Source organism: Nuphar pumila, chromosome 4 (assembly GCF_984573655.1).
Source record: "Nuphar pumila chromosome 4, dmNupPumi1.hap1.1, whole genome shotgun sequence".
Lineage (NCBI taxonomy): Eukaryota > Viridiplantae > Streptophyta > Magnoliopsida > Nymphaeales > Nymphaeaceae > Nuphar > Nuphar pumila.
The window spans coordinates 29,471,067-29,494,962 of NC_143252.1; the positions used below are offsets into that span (position 1 = coordinate 29,471,067).

General features: G+C 37.2%; 1 long non-coding RNA gene across 1 annotated transcript; it reads right to left on the bottom strand.

Moving 5' to 3' along the window:
• Window positions 1-3,767: 3,767 nt before the first annotated feature.
• On the bottom strand, window positions 3,768-12,096 carry LOC149839782 (uncharacterized). The gene is made up of 4 exons (XR_016431355.1): window positions 10,708-12,096; window positions 10,507-10,600; window positions 10,304-10,368; window positions 3,768-4,285 (listed from the first exon to the last, which is right to left on the bottom strand). It is a non-coding gene; the product is annotated as an uncharacterized LOC149839782 (long non-coding RNA).
• Between the last annotated feature and the right edge of the window lie 11,800 nt (window positions 12,097-23,896).

Consider the following 23,896-nt stretch of genomic DNA (forward strand, 5'->3'; position numbering starts at 1 on the left):
CTGAAATAGTTTTTCTAAAAAGTACACTTTTTGATATGAAACATTCCTACCAAAAGAAAATTTATTTTTACCCTCCCCACCACCCATTTCACCATATCTCATAACCACCACCACCACCCACCATCTCATCATCATCAACACCATCCATCTCACCACTACCCTCCTCCTCCTCTCATTTTTTCACATTTTCTCACTCTATTTTTCTCATGCTACACAAATAAGCAAAAAACTTTCTTTTGAAAAAACTTCTCATATCAAAACTCCCATAGGCAAAACTTTCTCTTTCTGTGAGAGTTTTTTTTCTCTTCCAAACATGATAAAGTTTTGGTATAACGTGAGTCATTGATTTTTGAAACTCTAAAACATCATACTACACATCAGACCATCTAGAACCCATCTATGGGGGCCAATTGACACGAAACCAAACAAAAATGAAAAGGAAGATGTTTTGTATCCAATAGTTAGGGTATGTTTTTAGTACAAATGTTTGTAGGTACAAATGCCTTGATTTTATGATGAAAAAAACTATTCTACATTGTAGGCCATTGATATTTAAAGTCTAATAAAAAATTGTCTACATGTAATCAAATAATCAAATGATCTAAGAGAAGATTCTCACTAAGAAAAACATGTAGATCACATATGTAAGGTTACTTTCATGAAAAATAGTCCCCCCCCCCCCCAAAAAAAAAAAAAGTAAAAAAAATAATAGGCATTCCTACCTACAAATAACTGTAGCAAATATGGACCACAAAAGTTCTGTACCTTAATTACTACTAAATATTTACCCTTTGTGGTGATCCAATTTATGATGACTAGACCTCACTAACTTTATGAACTTTCAGAGGCTGTATGGCATTAGATGAACATTTTCCTTCACTATTTTTTCTTTAATTCCTTCAAATATTGGATTAATAAACTTTTTAGCAGAGCAAAATGCAATCTAGGATGAGAAGAGTCTCTATTTCACAAAAACTTGAGCTGCCTTCCTTCCATAAACAATAAGTCGAACTTGTCCTAACAAAGTTGGTTACTTGGATATGTTAAAAGAGTTTATACCATAGTTACCAGGATATGAAATGGATATGAGAAGCTATGGGCGAAGTGAAAAACAGGCAGGCAAGTGTTAAAAAGTAGTATGAAACTTAAATCCAGAATTCATTTTGAAAGCAACTAGGGAGCGTATGAGAAGCCAAAAAGAAAACATGTAGGAAGCGAGTGGGGAAGTGAAAAATACTATATATAATATAAAAACATAAAAAAATAGGAAAAAAGTGAGTGAAAAGTGAAAGAAAAGCGAGTAGGAAGCGATTTCAGAAGTGTGTGGAAGCGTGTTTCTTGTAATATAGAATGCACACTTTCTACAAATGGGAAGTGAGCTTCCCCCACGAATTTCCTTCTTCGAAAAGCATAGCACCAAGGCCTGCTGGCCTCTTTGAGATTTGAGGCCACCACCTAGGGCCTCAAATGAAATATATATATATATATATGAAGTGAGCTTCCCCACGAATTTCCTTCTTTGAGAAGCATACCACCAAGGCCTGCTGGCCTCTTTGAGATTTGAGGCCACCATCTAGGGCCTCAAATGATATATATATATATATATATATATATATATATATATATATATATATAAACACTTATATTTAACATGCTGAGGGCCTCCAATAAAAAAATTTTATGGACCTCCAATGAAATATGCCTAGGGCCACAACTTTGCTTGAGCGGCCCCTGCGTAGCACTTCCCACTTTGGAAGCAAGCTTCCTCCCCCAAGGAAATGCCTCCAATAACTATCACTAATACCACTCATATTTTATGCATATGCATACCTTCCAAGTGAATTCATGAACTTTTTTCCAAAGAGAAAGCTGGGTTAGGCAGACCCCTATCAGTTATACAACCTTACAGTTCTAACTTGCAACATCCCAACACAAGGTGATGTGCACTACTAACTGCTCCTACCAGACAAGCAGAGATCCCGTTGGTAAGTGCATTTATGAACTTAGTCAAAATAAAACCCTTATCACCCACAGAGGTGGTATCCCATGTGGTAAGCGGGGTCCTGTGCCAAGCTGAAGGCCCAGGTTCAAATCCCTCTGCCACATGGGGCTTAAGAAATATCTGGTAGGGGTCTGAGCTTGCCTTTCAAAAAAAAAAAAATGGTGTGTTGGTGTCTATTGGGGACCTCAAGAGTTTTACCAACTTGTTGTTTACCAATGTGATGTGGGTGATAGGGGTTTTTATCTTGGCTTAGCCAAAAAAAAAAAATCATAAAAGGTCAGTCAAGAGCTTTAACTGGCTAGGTTGGTAAGTGTTAGAAGGATGTAAAACTCAACTGGGGCTTGCCTGCTCGTAGGACAAAAGTCATGTGGGTTCACATAGAGTGGACCCACATTGGCAATGTCTTTGATTTTGGTCTCTCTTAACATGATGGTAATAGGAATCCTGACGAGTGACTTTGAAGCACAAAAGATAATTGCAAATCGTTTCCTTTCTTCCATTCTTGTGAAAAGTGAGCTTTATTGTGGGTGAGAAGAGCAAGATGTGTTGAGAATATTTGAATATTTTAGATTATGTCTATTAATGGAGGGCCACCAAAGATGCTATTCCTCGGATCGGGTCAACAGTCATATTTGTGCCCTGCCTCCTTTTTAGAACGTGCACATTCTAGTGGTCTTCTATCCCTTGTATTAGGGTAGAAAATTTTCTCTCACCTTTTAAACATCAAAAATTTCAATATGTGGTAAATTCAAGAGTAACACATTTAACCAAGGTTGTAAGTAGATTATCATTACCTATATTGGTTGGGTCAATAGTAACACTCGTATTGTATTGTAAACCTATCATAAATTTTAAATAATTTTTTTTAATTCAAAAAAAATAAAATTAATAAAAATTCTAAAAAATCATATCACATCAAATAATGAATTGCACATAATATAACCATTAAATCACGCATGATGCATTTATGTCTATGTGAGCTGCATAAGACATCTTCAAAAATCAACTATCTCAAAAGAACAATGCAAAATAATAAATATCTTGCAATTAAGAACAAGCTACAAGACTTGTACTTTCATACTACATAAATAAAAATACTATGGCAATAGCTGTACTCGATTTTCAATTGATTTTCACTCATTACTTAAGTGTCCCATTGTTATGATCAACTGATGCCATCTTTGTTGGAGTGTGGAGCTTGATTTCTACCTTGATATAAATTTTTAATTTTCGCGAATCCAACTTCGCAATAAGTTGGTGAGGGGTTGTAGGGAGCAACACCCCTCGAGGTAAATTTATTTTTGAGAGTAGCTTTGTAATTTTACTTATAATAAAGATTTTTTTTACTTTAACTCATTTTTTTGAGCGAAAAAATGCTGAAATGTATTTTTTTCTTAACTCACTTCTTTGGGTGAAAACATTAAAAATGCATTTTTAATAGCTTCTAGACAAATAAAAAAATTATCTATCAAAAAATATTTAAAATTCAAAATAAAAATAATATTTTTTAGCTTTTTTAAAGTGCACCGAAAGTGTATCATATGATACGCCTTACATCATACGATACATAGGTGTATCATATGATATAATATGATATAAGAGTGTATCATGTGATACACCCGATACAAATATAATACACACTCATATCGTGATACCAATGTATATCGTATCATAAACCTCAAAAGTAACGATAACAATACGATACGATCCGATACAAACAATTTTGCATTTAACACTTCAATGTAAAGTAAGCCAAGAGTTGAATAACAAGTTTGCTTTCCATTATTTTGCATTCATATATATATATATATATTTGGTTTATTACATTTGGAAACTGGTGCTGGGTTAGGATACCTGCTGCACTCAAAAGTCCTGCTGAACTATGGTGGTGACATAAAACCCAAGACAGCCCCTCGCCCAACAAAGAGCCTTCTGCTTCATCCTTGCGATAAGAGACACACCTCCAGTATCAAACTATCCATGTCCTTCAGCTTGAAATCCTAAAGCCGACCCACCTAGCCAGGTGTGTGGAGCCCTTGTTGGCTTTATTTCTCATTCATTCCCATACATATTTTTAAAGCCTCAGAAAGAATTCTCCTCTCCTTTTGTCTGATGGCCGATCAGACACAATTACATTACACACCTAATCTGTCCTCTATCGTCTGTTGGGCCCAATGTTGTCAATATCATCTAATCAGACCCTGAATTGATTTCCAAACGATTCAGATGAATCCACAGATATTGATTTGGAGCTGAATTGATCTGTATCACCCAACTTTTAACCTGAGAATGACATGTGTTAAAAAAATATTAAAATAAAATTTAAAATATTAAAAAGTATGTTAAATTATTTTTTTAAATTTATTTGAAAAATTAGCCAATTCACCTGTTTAGTATTGATTTTCTGCCGGCAAGATACATATCAGACGATTCAGCCCGATACAGACAACATTGGTTGCCCCCCACAGCTAGGGCTTGTAGACTTAGCCGAAAGAACCAAAGAGAGCATGTTTGGGCTCAGCTTGTTTACCAGTGGATTGAGCTCATGACTCGGCTTGTGTCCATGTTTAGCCAATTACCAAGCTTGATACGAGCCGAAGATAGGATTGCTCATGTAAAAACATTCTATGTTATTTTTATATGATCCATGCAGTTCAGTGGCTACATTTTTTTTAAAACGTAAAATGTGCATTAGCATCGGTGGCAACTGCTGCCAATGCTTTAGATTACACTAAATCGGATGCGTTCTCGTTTGATTAGAAGCCCGTCCACTATTACAGGCTTCTATATATATAAAGAAAAATGCATAAAATATATATACAAAGAGATGGATCCATGGAAATATATACATTAAATATAAATTACTAAGTGTAGTATCTAATTTTTTTTTAAGTGCAATATTCAAAAATATATGAAACATCCGTGTTTTATATATATATATATATATATATATATATATATATATATATATATGTATGTATATATGTATATATGTATATATGTATATATGTATATATGTATATACGAGTTCTCTCAAATCGAGCGGATTTGAACACCTTGTTTTTGGGCTCGACTAGTTTACGCTAAACTACCACTCATGGCTCGGGTTGCCAGCTATATGAACCGATCGTGAACGAGTTTGTAACAAGCCAAACTGAGCTGAGTCACAAGCTGCTAGGTACGTTCACCTGCCCTACACATAGTTGACACACTGTACCCCACGGATGGAAGGAAGTCAGGTAGCACACTCAAATTGTGCAATACCCACACTTTTTCCTTGGCTGTTTGAAGTCTCTCATGTTTATGACAATAGAATAATGTCATTTTCTTTTCATTTTTTAGAAAGGCAAGCTGGGGTTAGACCGACCCGATAATGTTATTTTCAACCATTACTAATATTATAACTTTTGAATGTTTGGAGTTTTCTCTCAAACATCATGAAAAGACAGCATGTGGAATTCATTAACTGTACAAAAGAAAGCAGAAAACCACAAACTGCATTAATTTTCAAGCTGGATTTTAACACTTTTTGTTTTGGAAGAATCGAATAAATACAAAAAAGATGAGTCTTATCTATATTTTTGGTTATTGCTTGCTTATCCAATATAATATTTCTCTGAGTATGAGCACTAATTGGATTTTTCAGTCTTTTCTTTTCCATTATTCTTAGATTTTAAAGATAAAACAAATAATTTCTTTTGAAGTAGAGTAGTTGACATATATACTCTTTTTTTAGACAGAGAAAGCTGGGGTTAGGTCGACCCTTGCCAGTCATACAACCATATACCATTGGGATTGAACTTGCAACGTCCCAACACAAGGTGACGTGCACTAACTGCTCCTGCCAGACATACTCATTTATAAATGGATGTTCTTTACCTTTACTTTTTGGAAAATAAGATTTACCACATTTTAAAAAGAATCTTACAAATTAATGCATTAAGAAGGAAACAAAACTGAATTTTTGTATGAAAACAGTGGAAATTCTAAAAATGGATCCTAGAAAGGGCACACGTACCCATACATGACACTAGGACTGAGCAATGGGCTGCACGGCCCACGGGTGGCCCCTGGCCCAGCCCGAATGGGTTGGGGTTGGGCCTGGGCTCATTTTTTGAAAGAAGGCTTGACGTGAACCGGGCTTAAACTAGACCCAATAAAATCCCGAGAAGGGTCGGGCCAGACAGCGGGCTAATGGGCTGGCCCCTTCAAAAATTGGATCTTCTACTCTCTCTCTCTTTATGTGTGTGTTTGGCAATCTATTACAAGGATTTTGAGGGTTTTTTGAGGTATTAAAAGCCTAGAGCTCCACAGATCTTAGAATATGAGAATCCATCATCATTTTTTGAGGAACTTCACAAATGAGAAGCGTAGAGCTCTAATGGCAAGGATTTTTTGAGGGATAAAAAATGTGAAGTTTTGAGGGATAAAAAACGTAGGATTCTCCTCTTTATAACTAAGAATATCTAGAAATCCTTTATAAAGCATGATCAGAAGTATTTTCTTTTTCCTGTTTCTAGAAATACACCGTGAATTATATAGTTTCATCTGCACAAAGTGAACTTCCTAATCATCCTCATCTTCTTTTTCATGATCCTCCTCCTCCTCTTCTTTTTCTTCAATTTTTGGATTAATTGTGAAGGATTTTTCGTTGTTTCTTGTTTTCTCATTTTTTTAAGAATATTTATAGATCAATAGTGTTTTTCTTCCATCCGTCTTTTCAATTTTTGAGTATTTTTTTCATTATTTTTTATTTTCTCCTTTTTATAAGAGTATAGAAATCCATCAGAAAACAACATTAGAAGTGTTTCCCTTTTTGTTTGTAGAGATGCACCATTAGTTGTTCTGTAGTTGCATGATTGGAAGTTTTTCTTCTTGTTTTGTTGATTTTGTACTAAAAAAAAAATAGACACACATGAATGCTTCTTTGACAAAAAAAAAAGGAAAAAAGAGTGAAATAACACAAACACACCAAATAAAACGGATTTTGGATATGATCTTCCTCTTCCTACATAGTCGTCCTCTTTTTTTTTTTTAATTTGGAGTTATTTTTTAGTCATTTTGAATTTTCCCCTTTTTTTCTACACTACTTTAGTGGGATTTATGTCATTATTCAAAGATATTGCTGATCAACATGATCATGGATAAGCAATGAATGTTAGTGGGAAAAGGAGACCTAGGGTTTTATGCCAATTAGCTCATGAATGATATTGTTTTTTCCTCAGTTCAAAATAAGAGACGTGATGTAAAACTAAAAGCTAGGAAGGTTAGAGCTTAATTCCTTAAAAAAGGGTTTTCTTGGGTATAACAACCTCCAATCTACTTCGTGATGCCTTTCTTTATAATATCATGAAAGAGGAAAGCCAAAGTGATTTTTTCTTTTGTGAACAAAATTTGTGTGAGGTATCTTTAACCAATGTGATTACGGGTCTCAAATAATAGCTAACTTATAGCTGGGCCCTTAAGCTGCTTTAACTCAAGGGTTCTTGGGTTGGAATCCAAATGAGGTCAGTTCCCTCCCCAGTTGTTAAAGAGAAAGAGAAGGGAAAACATGCAGGCAATAATTAACTAGTTAGTAATGTCAGCCACATGGGTTAGGGTTGGATATCCCCAAATCTTCCTCATCCCCTGTATCATCCCCATCTTCATATCCCTCTTTGGGATTTGACTGATGCAGGTAGAGATGGCAGTGGATCGGGGAAACAGGGCCCCGCCCCGCCTTGCCCCATTTGGACTGGGGATGGAGGACATGAAACGAGGGTGGAGGCAGCGATGGAGGTTAAAATTAAAATTCGTGCATGAATTGAGGATGTACTTGTGCTTTCTCCCACCCTGCTCCGTCTTGATCCCCGCCTTGCCCCACCCTGCCTGTCTCCAATTTTTCTTTAAAAATGGCAATGTGGCAATGGACGGAGGAAAAATGGGGCCCCACCCCGCCTTTTCCTGTTTGGACAGGGAATGAACATGAAACGGGGATGGAGGTTAAAATCAAAACCCATGCAGAGATGGAGGCAGGGATGGAAGGCAAGATTTTGAGACGGGGCGGGGTGAAGACCTTATCCCCCACCCCCGTCCACTGCCATCCCTAGATGCAGGTTATTTTGATCAAATCTGACTCGACAGATGTGATCTAAATCAATCACTTAGTGAATATTAGCATTTAAATAGTTAAAATCCGGCTTATGCGCAAGACTCTTTGGTGATTCAAAAATCAATGGTCGACAAAACACATAATTTTGTGATTTAAAATTTATATTCTTTCATTGAAAAAATATGATCTAAGGGCTGATTCTTATTAAATTGACCATGTTGAATCCATCTATAAGGTCAGATTTGATCAAAACAACTTGCATCTTAGGATTTAAGAGGAGCACGAAGATGGGGGATGACATAAGAGATGGGTAGAACCTAACCATGGACATCCCTAGAACCATTTATAGGATCCCATAACCTACAGACTATCAATCGCTGTCAATGAGTTTGTGTATCCAACTCATTGGGGTGCACCCAAACCCACCCAAATAACCAGCACACATCGGGTTATGCCAATAGAGAAAATCAATTTTGAAGCCTGACCCACATAATTTAAAGGGTATTTAGAGTATATCTTTTTACATAAAAATATATAATCAAACACTTGGGTCACCTGGGTTGGGTTAAATATCTGGCAAAAATCATTGCCCAAACCTAACCCACATGTTACTTTGTCTCAAGTGTAGGCCAACCTGAATAACATTTGAACAAGCGATTCTTATGCTCTTACCCAGATATCTGGGTTCAGGGTGGGTCGGGTACTTGAGACAAACCCGACCCATTAGAGTATATCTTTTTACATTAAAATATATAAGAAAACACTTGTATTTGATTAAAATCCCAAAATATCCAAAATCTAATGAAACTCTGTTTTTGTTACCAATTTTACTTGTAAAGTTAGTTGAATATTATAGCAAAACTTATTAGTTTATATACGCCTTTTATAGTCCACATATCAACAGTAGTCACTCATTGATCCTGGTTGGTCAACCAAAGCTGACAATGTTGTACTTGGTCGATTTTCTTCACAACAGTCATTGAGCTACTAATGAAGGTACCAAACTAATGAGCTAGAAATCATAGATGCGAGTTGTATCGGCTCAATCTGACTAGATAGATTTCTTCGGCATGTTTGTTCATTGAGGATTGGACCTTGGATCATATATTTTTTTATGTAAAAGTATGATTTTTTGAGTTGCAAAATTTTCACACATTGTAGGCCGTTGTTTTTGGGAGTTCATGAAAAGCTTGCAAAATGTCACAATCACATGATTCAAAACCTATTTTCTACTAAACAAGCATGGTATATCACATCCATAAAAAATTTGAAAAAACATGAAATAAGTGATTTCTACTCAATAGTGCTGTATCTTCATTAGTAGCAAATATTTACCTGTGTATCAACGATACTAGAGAAACATCGCGTCATGTATAAAAAAAGGTCTTTATCGGCGATCGCAACCGAAGCTAAAGACCCTTTTTTCAAAAAACATGTATCTTCATTAGTACCAAATATTTACCTATGTATCAATGAACTAGAGAAACGTCGAACATGCGTCGTGTATAAAAAAGGTCTTTACCTGCAGTCACGACCGAAGCTAAAGATCATTTTTTAAAAGAACATGCGTGTGTCTCACCTTCCATATGATTCTTTTTGTAGTTTGAGAATTCTCCCATCACTTTCTCCCTATATATATATATATATATAATATATATACACACAAGAATATGGGTCAATAGCGATGATGAAAGTCACACTATTGCTCTCTTTGTTGCCGTTATAGGTTTATAACGGCGATAAAAAGTAGCCGTCTAGTTTTGGCCTCTGTTGAGTAATAACTGTAACATTTATAGGCCACCGTTAAAAGGTACACCCCAAAAACGGTGACTTACCCTATAACGGCGACTAATCTATAACGGTGACAATTAAGTCACCGTTATAGATTATATTAAGTCATTGTTATTGGCCTATAGCGGCGACTTAATTGTCGTCATTGTTGGCCTATAGCGGCAATATATATATATATATATATATATATATATATATATATATATATATATATATATATATATATATTGTTTGCTCCACACCCAAAACCTACCACTAAACAATATATTACAATAAAATGCATAAAAAAAGAAAAATGTAGCACTCTTGTGGTTACTAACATGTAAAGCATGCAAACAGAGATGCATTTCAGCCATGACTCAACCGTAAAGGGTGCAGTAGCAAAAAGATAGCATTAACCAAGGCTTAAGAGATCTTACATTCTCAATTTGTTGGTCCTGCTGAGCTCTTATGGCAGCTTTTATCTAATCCTTGTCATTATTTGCTTACAAAGCGCACAAACAGATGAGAAGGAAATAGTTAACCTCAAAGCATAGAAAGACAACAAGGAAAACAGGGGATCAGATAAATTATTGCCAAAACAAAAAAACTTGCCATGAAAACAGAAAGCAAAACATCTTACAAGTCAAGCCACGTGACTGAGAAATACCATCTACATGTCTACCATGAGAGTTCACGCCCATTTCTCAAGGAATTTAGCAAAACCTTCTTAGTGTCTGAATCAACCAATTTAAAATAGTGCAAAGGTTTCATGAGTAATCAATTGAAAAAAGAGGACATGTTTTACCACTGTAGCAACAAATACAAGATAACATCTACATACCAGGAAGAACTTTGGCTAGTGATGGTGTCTCTCTCTTGAGGGCATTCATATGTGCTCGTATGGGTTGTCGTCAAAAGCACATGTCAGAACATCATAAACACTCCATAAAATTATAACAGTTATATATAAGTGCATGCATGTCATAAACAGTTCATAAAGAGCCTAAAACTTTTAAAGTCATGCTTTAAAGCAGTTCCTGTAAACCTTTTTCTAACAGCACATTCACCAAAAACAATAAGAGAACAAAAAAAAAAATCAATAGCAGAATACATATTGCGATGACAGTATCGATACCATGAGTCAATGACTGTAGAAAACCATGATAGACATTTGAATCAAGGTCAAGAGACTCAGGAAAGCTTATATGTGTGTGTGTGTGTGTGTGCTCAATTGCCAATAGGGTTGCATAACGACTAGAGCCAGTTCGAGCTATAAACCTAATAGGTCATAAAAAAACAGAATTCTTTATTTTCTGCAACACCATGACAAAAAAAAATGCTTCAACAAGAAGAATCGTGAGACAGAAAAATATGCTAACCATGCATAAACAGGTTTCCACAATTTATAAGATGATCAAATTTGATGCACCAACACTTTGTAGATACCTATACTAGAGAGTGCTAACATGATTAGCAATCTAAACAAATGCTGGTAGTAGCAAAGAAATAAAAAATAATGTATGGATTCTATCCTCCTCAGCCCTGTATCTGATTCATGCATAGAACCCTTGAAAGAAAGAAAAGCACATCCAAATTTAAAGACAAGAAACTAGTGTTGCTTTCAACTATATATTTTAAGAACGCCCAATTATATTAAAAGCAGGACATTTCAACATTTTATAGTACCATTACACAATAACACTTTGATTTCTCTAAGCACAGATATTTTCAAATGTGTGCTGCAAAGACAACATCTAAATAAGGTCTCTTATCAAATGTTCCATTCATTCACCAATCCTAGCAGGCAAAAAGCTCGATTTGGAGATACATGGTCGATCCACTCAGATTAGTCAACTGTGAGATTAACTGTAGTGACTGACAATAAAAAGTTTAAGTTTTCATATATATTTTCCAACAGCTAAGTTTACCATCTCACCTTACCTAGGAATTATTTTGCAAGTTCAAAATGCTATAGAGGAAGAAAAACCTATCTAATTGAAACTCACTGAGGCACGGATAGTTTTTTATGACGTTAGCCGCCTAGATACATAAGGAATTCTGATCCACCACAACCAAGTGGTCAGATTTAAGGCTTCTTGTTAAAAACTACCCGCACAGACACACACACACACGAGAGAGAGAGAGAGAGAGAGAGAGAGAGAGAGAGAGAGATTAACGTGGTTCGGCCATATGAGCCTACGTCCACGGGAAGGAGAGGCAAACTGCCTTATGCTATTACCAGCTGAATGAAAAACCACATACAGGGTGTCCCCTTATATAGGGAAAAAAAGAGCAGATCTAACCAACGGTGGAGACTACAAGGGATAAAGATAAGGTCATTAGTAGGATAAAGATAAGACCAAAAGATAAAGATAAGACAAAAAACTGAAGAGGAGCTCTTCAGGAGTCTACTTGGACAGGACTCCCAAGGGCGTCACGTTGCCTCTCACTTACCGCATATAACAATCTCCCCCTCTAGTTGGAGCACAGATGTCAATCTGACCCAACTTATCGCTTAATTTGTGGTGGTGCTCATGACTTAGGGATTTAGTGAAAATATCAGCCAACTGCTCTTGACTTCCAGCATAACAAGCACAAACTTCTTTAGATTGAATCTTTTCCCTCACAAAATGATAGTCAACCTCAATATGTTTAGTTCTTTCATGAAACACTGGATTAGCACTGATGTATATAGCAGCCATATTGTCACACTTGAGTTCCATTGGTTAGAAAATTTTCAGGCCCATGTCAAGGAGAAGAGTTTTAATCCACATAAGTTCACACATGCACGCAGTTATAGCACGGTACTCGGCTTCAACACTGGATCTGGCTACAACAAATTGTTTCTTGCTTTTCCAAGTTACAAGATTACCACCAACAAAAGAACAAAAACCTGTAGTTGATCTTCTGTCATTAGGATCACAAACCCAGTCTGCGTCAGTAAATCTGACAATGTCAAAGTTTTCATTTTTCTTCATAAGAATTCTTTTTTCTGGACTTCCTTTGAGATACCGAAGAACTCTGTGGGTAACTTCAACATGAGTAGGCCATGGTTGATGCATGAACTGACTGCATAACTGATATCGGGATGAGTAATAGTCAAATAAATTAACTTTCTCATGAGCCTTTGAAAGCTTTCGATGTTAGTAACGACTTCTCCATCATGATTCTTGAGTTTGCAATTAGGTTCAAGCAGAGTTTCAACAACTTTTGCCCCAATTGTCCTAGTGTCACGGAGAAGATCTAATGTGTATTTTCATTGACACAAGAAAAACCCTTTATCAAAGTGAGCCACTTCTATGCCAAGGAAATATCTTAATTTGCCAAGATCTTTGATCTCGAATTTGGAGTGCATGACCTCTTTAGTTTTTTGCATCATAGCTCGGTTATCTCCTTCTACAATTATGTCATCAACATAGACCAATAGGATAACAGTGCCTTGAGAGGAGATATGCATGGACATAGTATAGTCGGCAGTACTACGTTTATATCTAATTTTAACAAGAACTTCACTGAATTTAGAAAACCAGACTTGAGGAGATTATTTTAGGCCGTAAATTGATTTTTGGAGCTTGCATACTTTTCCAAGATCACACTCAAAACCAGGTGGAGGGGCCATATAAACTTCTTCTTCTAAATCACCATGGAGGAAAGCATTTTTAGCATCTAGTTGATAAATACCCCATTGTTTAGTGGTAGCAACTGAGAGAAGAATACGGATAGAACCTATTTTTGCAATCGGAGCAAAGGTTTCAGAGAAATCAATACCTTCTTTCTGCGTATACCCTTTTGCTACGAGCCTAGCTTTGTGTCTTTCTACAGACCCGTCACTATTGTATTTAATTTTGTCTATCCATCGACATCCAACCATTTTCTTTCCTTGCGGTAACTTGACAAGGGACCAAGTATTAATTTTAACAGAGCTTCCATCTCGTCGTTTATTACCTTTTTCCATTTGATATCTCCAATGGCTTCTATAAAACTAGATGGTTTATGTTGGGAATAAATTTTTGATAGATAGACTTGATAAGTCTTGGACAACCTTGAGAAATCAAATTGAAGTTCTATAGAATAGGACTTGGGATTTTCAGTGGCACAATAAGAGTAGCAATCTCTGAGTCTGATTGGAGGCCGAGTGGGTCGAGAGGATCTCCTTATATTACCACTCTCTTGGATGGAATTGAAAGTGATATGGGATTTGGATCTGGTATAGAAGGGCTGAGTATTGCTTGGATTCCAGAGTCATATGGGTCATTAGGGATGAATTCAAAAAATGTCTCTAGGATAGGTAAGAAGGTTATGGGACTTGTCATATCTGGCTGGTTTTCCTCCTTATTGGGACACGGGTAGTAGGCTTCATTTTCAAAGGATTTCACGTCCCTCGAAACATGTAGCTTTCTTGTGATAGGATCAAAACACTTAAAACCCCTTTTTGAAGTGAAATAACTGACAAAAACACATTTAATGACTCTTTTTTCGAGTTTGTTCTGGAATTTGTCTTGAAGGTGGATGAAGCACTTGCACTCAAAAACTTTTAAATGATTGATAGAAATTTTGTTATTCCTCAAAATTTTCATAGGAATTTCATTATTCAAACTGGAACTTGGAACACGGTTTATAATATAACATGTGGTAGCTATAGCATCCGCCCAATATTGTTGCGGCATATTCATTTAAAACATAAGAGAAAGAATAACATTGAGTAAGTGACGCTTTTTCCTTTCAGCAACTCCATTTTGTTGTGGAGTCTCGACAAAGGTGGTTTGAGGCAATATCCCTTGATGGGTCAAGAAATCACCAAGAACTTCATTAATGTATTCTCCTCCATTGTCTGATCTTAGATGTTTTATCTTGTGCTCATATTGAGTGAGTACAAGATTATAAAAAAATTTGAACACCTTGGCCACCTCATATTTATGCTTTAAAAATACACCTAAGTCACACGAGATTTATCTTCAATAAAGGTAACATAATAGTTAAAACCAAGGACAGAGTCGACGAGGGCTGGACCCCACACGTCAGAGTGAACAACCTCAAAAAACAAGCTACTACGACTGGAAGAATTTTGAAAAGGAAGCCGAGTTGCCTTGGCAAACTTGCAAGCATCACACGATAAATTATCATTATGAAGTTCAGGAAGTAAAAGTTTCAGAATTTTGGCTGACACATGTTCAAGACGTGAGTGCCATAAACTATAAGTATTGCTGCAACATAAAAGAGTTTTACTTGATTGACTGAAAGCGTACAACCCATCACGCTCAATGCCTCTACCAATCACCTTCTTCATTTTTCTGTCCTGAAACACCACATCATTTGAGGAGAAAATAGCCAAACAATCATGAGTTTTTTTAATCTTAATCACAATTATTAGGTTAGCTGCAAGTTTAGAGACAATAAGAACCAAAGAATCATGATTGATAAGCTTAATATTTTTTTCTCCATAGACCATCATAATAGATCCATCTGGCGTATATACCGGTTTTTCAGAATTAGTCATACCGTTGAAGCGGTTTGTCATGTGGTCTAAGGCCCTGCAATCAACAATCCATTCATTATTTGAGAGGCACAAGAAAAAGGTTTGAATCTTACCTTGCTGGTCTGCAGGGACATCGCTGACTGGAGACAAGGTGGCAAGATTAGTCTTGGCCATTTGCTGGAAGAACCGAGTTAAATCATCTTTAGTGACAAAGTTAGCAAAATCCCTTTTTATACTCGTTTCTTTGTCACGATTAAGGCCGACCAACGAGATCCCAACAACGATCTTTGGTGTGACCACTTTTCTTAGAGTAGGAGCATTTGATTTTAGGCCTTGTTTTGAAATGGTCCTAGATAATATTGTTAGTTGTCTCAACGAAATTTTGATTTTTTTTAACTTACTTGAAATGCCATTTGTTTTGATTGCTCTTCCTTGTGCTCTGGTCCTGGATTCATAACTTTCCTGAGGGTCTCTTCACATTGAACCATAGCGCAAACGGTGTTGTATGATGGTAGGGGTATCGACATTAAAATCTGGCTATGCAAGTTCTCATAGTCAGGGCCAAGGCCGGCCAGAACTTTAAAAACTTTATCTTTCTCAAGGTGTTTCTTGTTTTCAAGAATGTCACATGTTGGGGGACGATATTGGAGCAATTCATCCAACATGCCCTTAAGGGTGCCAATGTATATGCTAAAGGGCTTGTCTTCGCGGTTATACTTAGCAATTTCAAGATGCAGTTCATAAACTCTTGCAAGGTTGAACTACTCACCATAGATCTCTTTCACCGCATTCGAAATTTCTTTGGTAGAGTTCATAAACAAGAAACTTCTAGCAATGGCCGGTTTCATAGAGTTTAATATCCAACTCATGACCATATCATTTTCAGATTCTCATTTTTCATAGGTGGAATATGAGAGATCAGACTCACATTTTTTTCAGTAATATATCCAACTTTGGATTTTTCACTTAGAAAGAGTTTTATAGCCTTTGCCCAACTTAGGTAATCAGTCCTTGAGAAGAGGGTGTTGGTGGTTTTGAGTAAGTGATTTTGATCATGATAACTGACCTTCATATCCGTTGTATTAGATGATGACACTCCACCATTATCGGTTGCCGATCTTCCCATTGTATTGTCAGTACTTGATCTTTCATCTTTTGTCATGAGAAACTACGACCAACGAACACTATCAAGAATCATGAACCTGCTTTGATACCATGTTAAAAACTACCCTCACACACACACGCACACGAGAGAGACAACGATTAACGTGGTTCGGCCATATGAGCCTATGTCCACGGGAAGGAGAGGTAATATTACCCGCTGAATGAAAACCCACATACAGGACGTCCCCTTGTATAGGGAAAAAAAGAGCAGATCTAACCAATGGTGGAGACTACCAGGGATAAAGATAAGGTCATAAGCAGAATAAAGATAAGACCAAAAGATAAAGATAAGACCGAAAACGGAAGAGGAGCTCTGCATGAGTTACTTGGGCAGGACTCCCAAGGGCGTCATGCTGCCTCTCAGTTACGGCATATAACACTTCTTAAGGAACATGGATTTCATTCCTGTCATTTCTTAAGCATTCGACTTGAAGATTCAGGGCTATACAACTTTTATTGAAAGAAAAGAAGAAAACCATAAAAAAAAAAAGTGGAATTGGGGTTTGCTTGCCTGAGAAAAGAGCTTCTTTGCAAACACAATAAAAGCCCCAACACCCTAGGGATTCTCTGAGAGAGAGAGAGGAGGTGTTTGTTGGTGCTGGGACCATGGCTCTGGTGGCCCTAATGGAGGCAACATGGCAGTAAAGGTAGGGAGTTGAATTGGCTCTAGTGGCGCTAATGGAGGTGTTTGATTACAGGAGTCTGGTGACACTGATGGAGACGACAACAAGGCAGCCAAGGTGGGGAGCTATGTCTGATCACTGAAGGACTTCCTGCTGGATCGATGGATTTTCTTGCTCGCTGGATCGCCAGGAGAGTCACTGGAGATGACCGAGAGATGGGGAAAAGGGGTGGCAACCGAGAGGGAGAGAGTGTGGAAAGTTATATGACCCATCGATTTTAAAAATCTGGATTTTAAGAGAGGGAAATTATAAAATCTATAACGGCTACTTTGCATGTCGCCGTTATAAACTATTAACGGCAACATTCTGTTGTTACTGATTTACCGTTAAAGAGAGAGAAATTATAAAATCTATAACCGCCACTTTGCATGTCGCCGTTATTCAGTAAGTATATAACGGCGACTTCTCAAAGTCGCCGTTATAGTATAAACTATTAACGATGACATTCTGATGTTTATTGATTTACCGTTAAAAGAGAGGGAAATTATAAAATCTATAACGGCGACTTTGCAAAGTCGCCGTTATAGATTCTGGTGTCACTGTTATTGATTTCTCATGGTCGTTAAAGACTTGCCAATAATGGTGATATTTATAGTCATCATTAAAGACTTGCATCTATAAGCGGTGATATCTAAGGTCGCTGTTATAGACTCAGTTTATAAAGGCGATACTTGTACCGCCATTATTGCCTTGCTTTTAAAGGCGACTTGTGTGGTCGTTATAGAGACAGTTGATATCTAAGGTCGTTATAAAGACAGTTGCTAACTTGCTTGTAGTATATATATATATATATATGTATATATTAAATGGAATTTTTGGTGTTTATTCATGATTTCAACTCCATGAATGTGTTTGACATGGTAGATTTACTAGGAATCGACACTTGTATCATGTGTTTTAGATGAAAAAAAATATTGAAGCCTCTAAAATTTACAAAGATTTCAAAGGTTGATTTTTTGAACTTTATAAAAACTCATGTGTCGAAATTCAAAGTCCAAGAGCTGATCCTTATAAAATCAAGTGTATATAACATCTAGAATTTATTTGTTTTATATGAATTTCAAAATGACACCGAAAGCTATTTTTTGCTATAAGGTTATTTATTTATTTTTCCTTTTGCAAATGGGTATATGCTAACTATATGCTTTGAAGAATGGAGTTAGAACCCCTATGGGGTTGGGTGGGAAAGTGAGGAGAGAAGGTTCTGTCAAACGCTAGGTGAGATTAGCAATCTCCCAAAGCGTTTACAACCACAAAACCCATCCTATGTGGGTCCCACATTGTACTGTAGGTTTGTGAGATTGCTAAGCAAGCCTCTGCAACTGCATCAAAGCAGAACAAAATTAATAACATTCACCTGGCATCAAAGTCTTTTCAAGTTCATTAAAATGCTCACGTTACCTAGTCTAACCAGACTCTTAGGTAATACCGTAATAGTGGTATGGTTCCAAAGACATTTAAGTCTAGCAAAAATAAGCAACTTATGCAAAGCAGCATTCATTGTGCTCACCACTTCCCTTTTTTTTTTCTATGACTCAACAACCACTTTCTCACTCCATCTCTTTGGTCTCCACTATAGAATTTCTCCAGCATAGCTCTATTCCTTATTTCCTTCTATACGTGGCCTAAATATCCATCCTGCCTAAGGAAAACTATAATTGTGAGAGCAACATATGCTCTGGGTTTGGGCTTTAGATTGATGGACAGGCAGTAAGGTTCGATTCTGATGAGTGTCGCCCTTCTGTGCAAGCCTATGCATATCTCATGCACGCTTAGCACAACAAAATTTCGAAAGTGATAAAGTCAAACGAGCTCATAAAGTGGGGTAATGCCAAAGTCTTTGATGTACGAGTCAAGCATACGAGGGATGGGTGCATCAATTTACTGTGATGAGTGCACGAGCAGTCGAAGGTCAATATAACCCGTTACACATCTGAATAAACATCACAGATATTAGAGTGAGCATTGACTTTTAGAGATGCACTGTACAAAGGGTATATTGCGTACACTGTGTGCCCTGCAGAGTATACTGTGTGCCTCGTGAAAAACTCTTTACTGCAATGGAGAAAACCTTTTGGCCTTCAGCCTAAGCCAGTTGCTAGTTTAACGTAGTGAAGTTTACTAGTCAAGATAAATTAATGTCGTTCAACATGCACTCATTGAGACCCTTGCAAGAGTGCAAGGTTGAGCGACAAAGCGAGCAAAAAGAGTGACCCCATGCATGTGCTGATGCCTATGAGAAATTAGCATACTCATAAGCACCCAAATGCACTCCTATGTGCTACTCACGAGATATAAGCGACCTTTCCTTGATGTACTTTTTTTCATTATAAATGAAACGAACATCAAATCATGATCATGGTGAGAAAGTATCATGTTGGCATAAGTGAGCTCCAATTTTTTCCACCACTTACCACTTTTTATGTAGCTGAATTGATGTTTTTTTTTTAATTTATGTTTATTCTCCTTTCCTTTACATGAGAATAAAATAGATGAAAACTTGCAAGCCTCTCGCCACCAGCTGAAATGAAAGAATCCAAACATATATAGGGGTAGTGTTTGCTACCTCGCCAGTAAGAAACTCTTAGTGAAAATGTAATATTTTTATTTTTTCATTTTTTAGTATAGCTGGCCCTTCAATGTGATTTAAAGTTTAATAGAAACTGACTTTTGGATCATGTTTTTCTAAGCATATGTCAGATTTTACATGGGTTAAAAAATGAATAGCTTACAATGCACTAAATTTTCAAACCTCAAAAAAAATATTTTTTTATGTCAAAAATTATGATCCAGGGGTTGATTCCTACTATTTTGATCATGTTGTACACGTCCATGGATCAAATTTGGTCATACAACCTCTCCCTCTGAGTTCCAACTAGAGGGTTTTAAATTTTATTTCCCTATAATGGTCTGCAAAAAAAGATCCTATGTGTCTCCTAGTTGTGGATGGATATGGATGACTAGGATTAGTCTACATTTCATGTGGGCTAATGTTTGGCTAATTTTTTTTTTTATGATGAAGGAAAACCCTGAGAAGCAGGTCACTTAATGGGCCCGCCTTCCTGCGAGGTAAAACTCCAAGTCGAGACCACCCAACCTTATGTGCCCCAACTGTGATCAAGCAACAGCAGCCCATGTACCAGCGGGATCGATCCCCGACCTTCAACTTGACATTAGAGCTCCACTAAGATTGACATAGGAGGGATCCCCATGATGCGTTGCATGATGAGATTCATGTTCTCAATCTACTAACTCATCAATACAGTTACCCAGGATTTCTTTTGCTCTTAAACACTTGAGCCGCCTGTCCTTATTTGTATTTCATTAGTAGGAACAGTTAAGCTAATATGCATGTTGGTGCATGTTCAAGGTTAGTTTTTTTTTCCTTGTTTTTATTTCTCAAGTTAATGTTTGCTACGCTAGTGGGTAAGGAGCCTTTTAGTAAAAAAACTGTAATATTTTTTTTATTTTTTGATGTTTTCTGCCCATCTGACCATCCAGATGTGGTCTAGATCTATGTTACAAAGACATGTGGACACGAGGACGAGTGATGCAGATTCCCCGAGCAAGTTCAAATTTTTTTTTTTGAAAAGTAAGATACGAGGACACAATTTTTTAATCAATAAAAAATAAATTTTGATATTAAAATATTAAAAAATATTTTTTATTGGAATAATACTTTAAAACATTTTAAACATACTAAAATGTTGACTTGTGTCATGGGGGACATGCCACCAAAATGGCACGTCCCTATGACAGATCTAGATTAGTAGAAATCAATACTTGGATCATGTAAGATTTTGCGGCTTATAATGTACTAAATTTTCTACCCTCATAAAATCATATTTTTATATTTAAAAAATAAGATCCAAGAGTCTATTCCTACTATTTTGACTATGTTAAAGCACATCCATTGAAGTTAGATTTGGTCAAAACAACCTCCCATTTTGAGTTCACACTAGGGGGGTCCTTACCAAGGTTGTTAAATGCGATGAGGCGAAGCGAGGCGTTGAGCCTGCGCTTCGCCTCTGAGGCGTACGCCTCAGGTACTGAGGCGTACGCCTCTCACAACTGGAATGGAAGTGAAGCGGTGGGAGGGGAGGCAGTAAGAGAAGGACAACCCGCCCAGCTGGTACGGAAGCGAGGGATATGCCGGTCGTCCGGTGGTCGGAGAAGACTGAGCAGCAGCTGCAACACAGCAACTCCGGTGGTCGGTGGTCACAACTGGTCGGAGGTTGATGAAGGGCGCATCACAGCAACGCCTCAGTACCTTGAGCGTGCGCCTCGCCTTTGAGGCGTACGCCTCTCACAATACTGGTCCTTACCCCCAAATACTTTTCCTTATTTCTCAATGTCAAAGTTGATTTTTTCTCGCCAAATGTTATCAAATTTAGTATCGGTACACTTTCTCTAAAAAGTGTGTATACCCTGAAGGCTCCACTCGTCTGATAGAGGCGACTTGTGAACGTAACCAAGCTGAAGGGATATCACTAGTTCGAAACCCATTGGTACACATCCCTTATCGTGAGGCCAAAGCTGGGTGTATTCCTTTGTAGGCAAAGAGGACCTGAGGTTCTTACACCAATGAGCTCACGAGTGAAGTGGTTCTCCTAGTTATTCAAAAAAAAAAAAAATTGTGTTCAACCATGTGTGTCTGTGGTCAGTGGGCTGTTTGAAAATTTAGAAATATGGAAGTAACTTATGAAGGCTTGCCTCAGCTTGTAAAGGCGCTCTAACAAGTAGTAAATATATTTTGCATATATTTTATACTATACCATATTTTCAGATGGTTGAAGTATTCGGTACGTAAGCTATAAGGTTAGTTCAAATCCCATTTCTTGCAACTTTGAAACAAAGTATTTATTTTGTAAATTAGGCAATTCGAGCTTGATTCAGTAGGTTTAAAGTTCAACTTCTATTGTATTTAAATTGGAAAATGTTTTTTCTTTTCTTTTCTTTTCTTTTTCTTTTGCTGCAAATAAGCCAACGCACTCTCTGCTAGTGTAACTCGGGCTTCCCAAAATCTCAGTTTTTAACTTGAGCTTTCTCATGAGCTCGAGCTTAATTAGTTTGGCTCACCACAAGGACAAACCAAGTTTGTTTTTATAAGTACGAAAAACCCTCATTAAGAACCGGGTCACTTAATGGGCCAGCCTTCCTGCCAAGTAAAACTCTGGGTTGGACTATATGCACATGTCCCAAGTAGGGATGTCAACGGGTTGGGTTTGATTTGGACCCTTGTGGAAACAGACTTGGACAGCATTTTTGGGTATGGTATTGGGTCCGGACCTGGGTCTAATCAGGTCTACTATAAGAAAAACCATACCCATAACCGATAAGAATTAGATGAACCAAATCCAGACCATACCCAGTACAACAACAACAACAACAACTACGCCTTCATCCCAAAACAATTGGGGTCAGCGATATGAACCAAAAAAGAAATTCATTTTGGGTCTTCCACATGAATCCTTTTCCTCCAATCATTTCTATCCAACGCCATGTCCTCGGTGAGGTTCAAAGCATTCATATCCTTTCCTATCATCTCCATCCAAGTCTTCCTAGGCCTTCCGCGACCTCTTTTAACTAATATATTTTCCCATTTCTCCAACCTTCTAACTGGAGCATCATTAGGCCTTCGCCGAATATGTCCAAACCACCGTAAACGATTCTCTCGCATCTTATTTTCAATGGGTGCAACACATACCTTCTTACGTATCTCTTTGTTCCGAATCTTATCTTTTATTGTATTTCCACACATCCATCTAAGCATCCGCATCTCAGCTACACTCATTTTTTGAATATGATGTCTCTTGGCAGCCCAACATTCTGTACCATATAGTAAAGCGGGTCTAATAGTCGTCCTATAAAACTTTCCCTTCAACCGCAATGACATTCTACGATCGCACAGCACTCCAGTAGCACTTTTCCATTTCATCCACCCAACCTTTATCCTATGATTTACATCTCCATCAATTTCTCCATACTTTTGAATGATGGATCCCAAATATTTGAAATAATCATTCACCGGTATATCTTGCTCACCAAGCTTCACTACACTCCCATCACTACTTCGTTGCTTACTAAACCGACATTCCATATATTCAGTCTTACTCTTACTCAACTTAAAACCTCTAGCTTCCAATGTCTGTCTCCATAATTCTAACTTAGCATTAACCCCAGCTCTAGACTCATCAATCAAAACAATATCATCAGCAAACAACATACACCACGGTACATTTTCTTGAATTGATCTCGTAAGCTCATCCATCACTATCGCAAATAGGAAAGGGCTTAAAGCAGATCCTTGATGTAACCCAACCGTTATCGGAAAATTGGTTGTCACCCCTCCACAAGTGCGGACATTGGTTACTACTCCTTCATACATATCTTTAATTATACTAATGTACTTGAGAGAAACACCTTTCTTCATCATTGTCCACCAGATAACGTCCCTAGGTACTCTATCGTATGCCTTCTCTAAATCAATAAAAACCATATGCAAATCTTTGTTCCTCTCTCTATATCTTTCAATAAGTTGTCTAAGAAGATGTATAGCTTCCATAGTTGATCTTCCAGGCATAAAACCAAATTGATTCTCCGATATCATGACAACCTTCCTCAACCTAGACTCAATCACCCTCTCCCAAAGTTTCATAGTATGACTCATGAGTTTTATACCACGATAGTTTGTGCAATCTTGTATA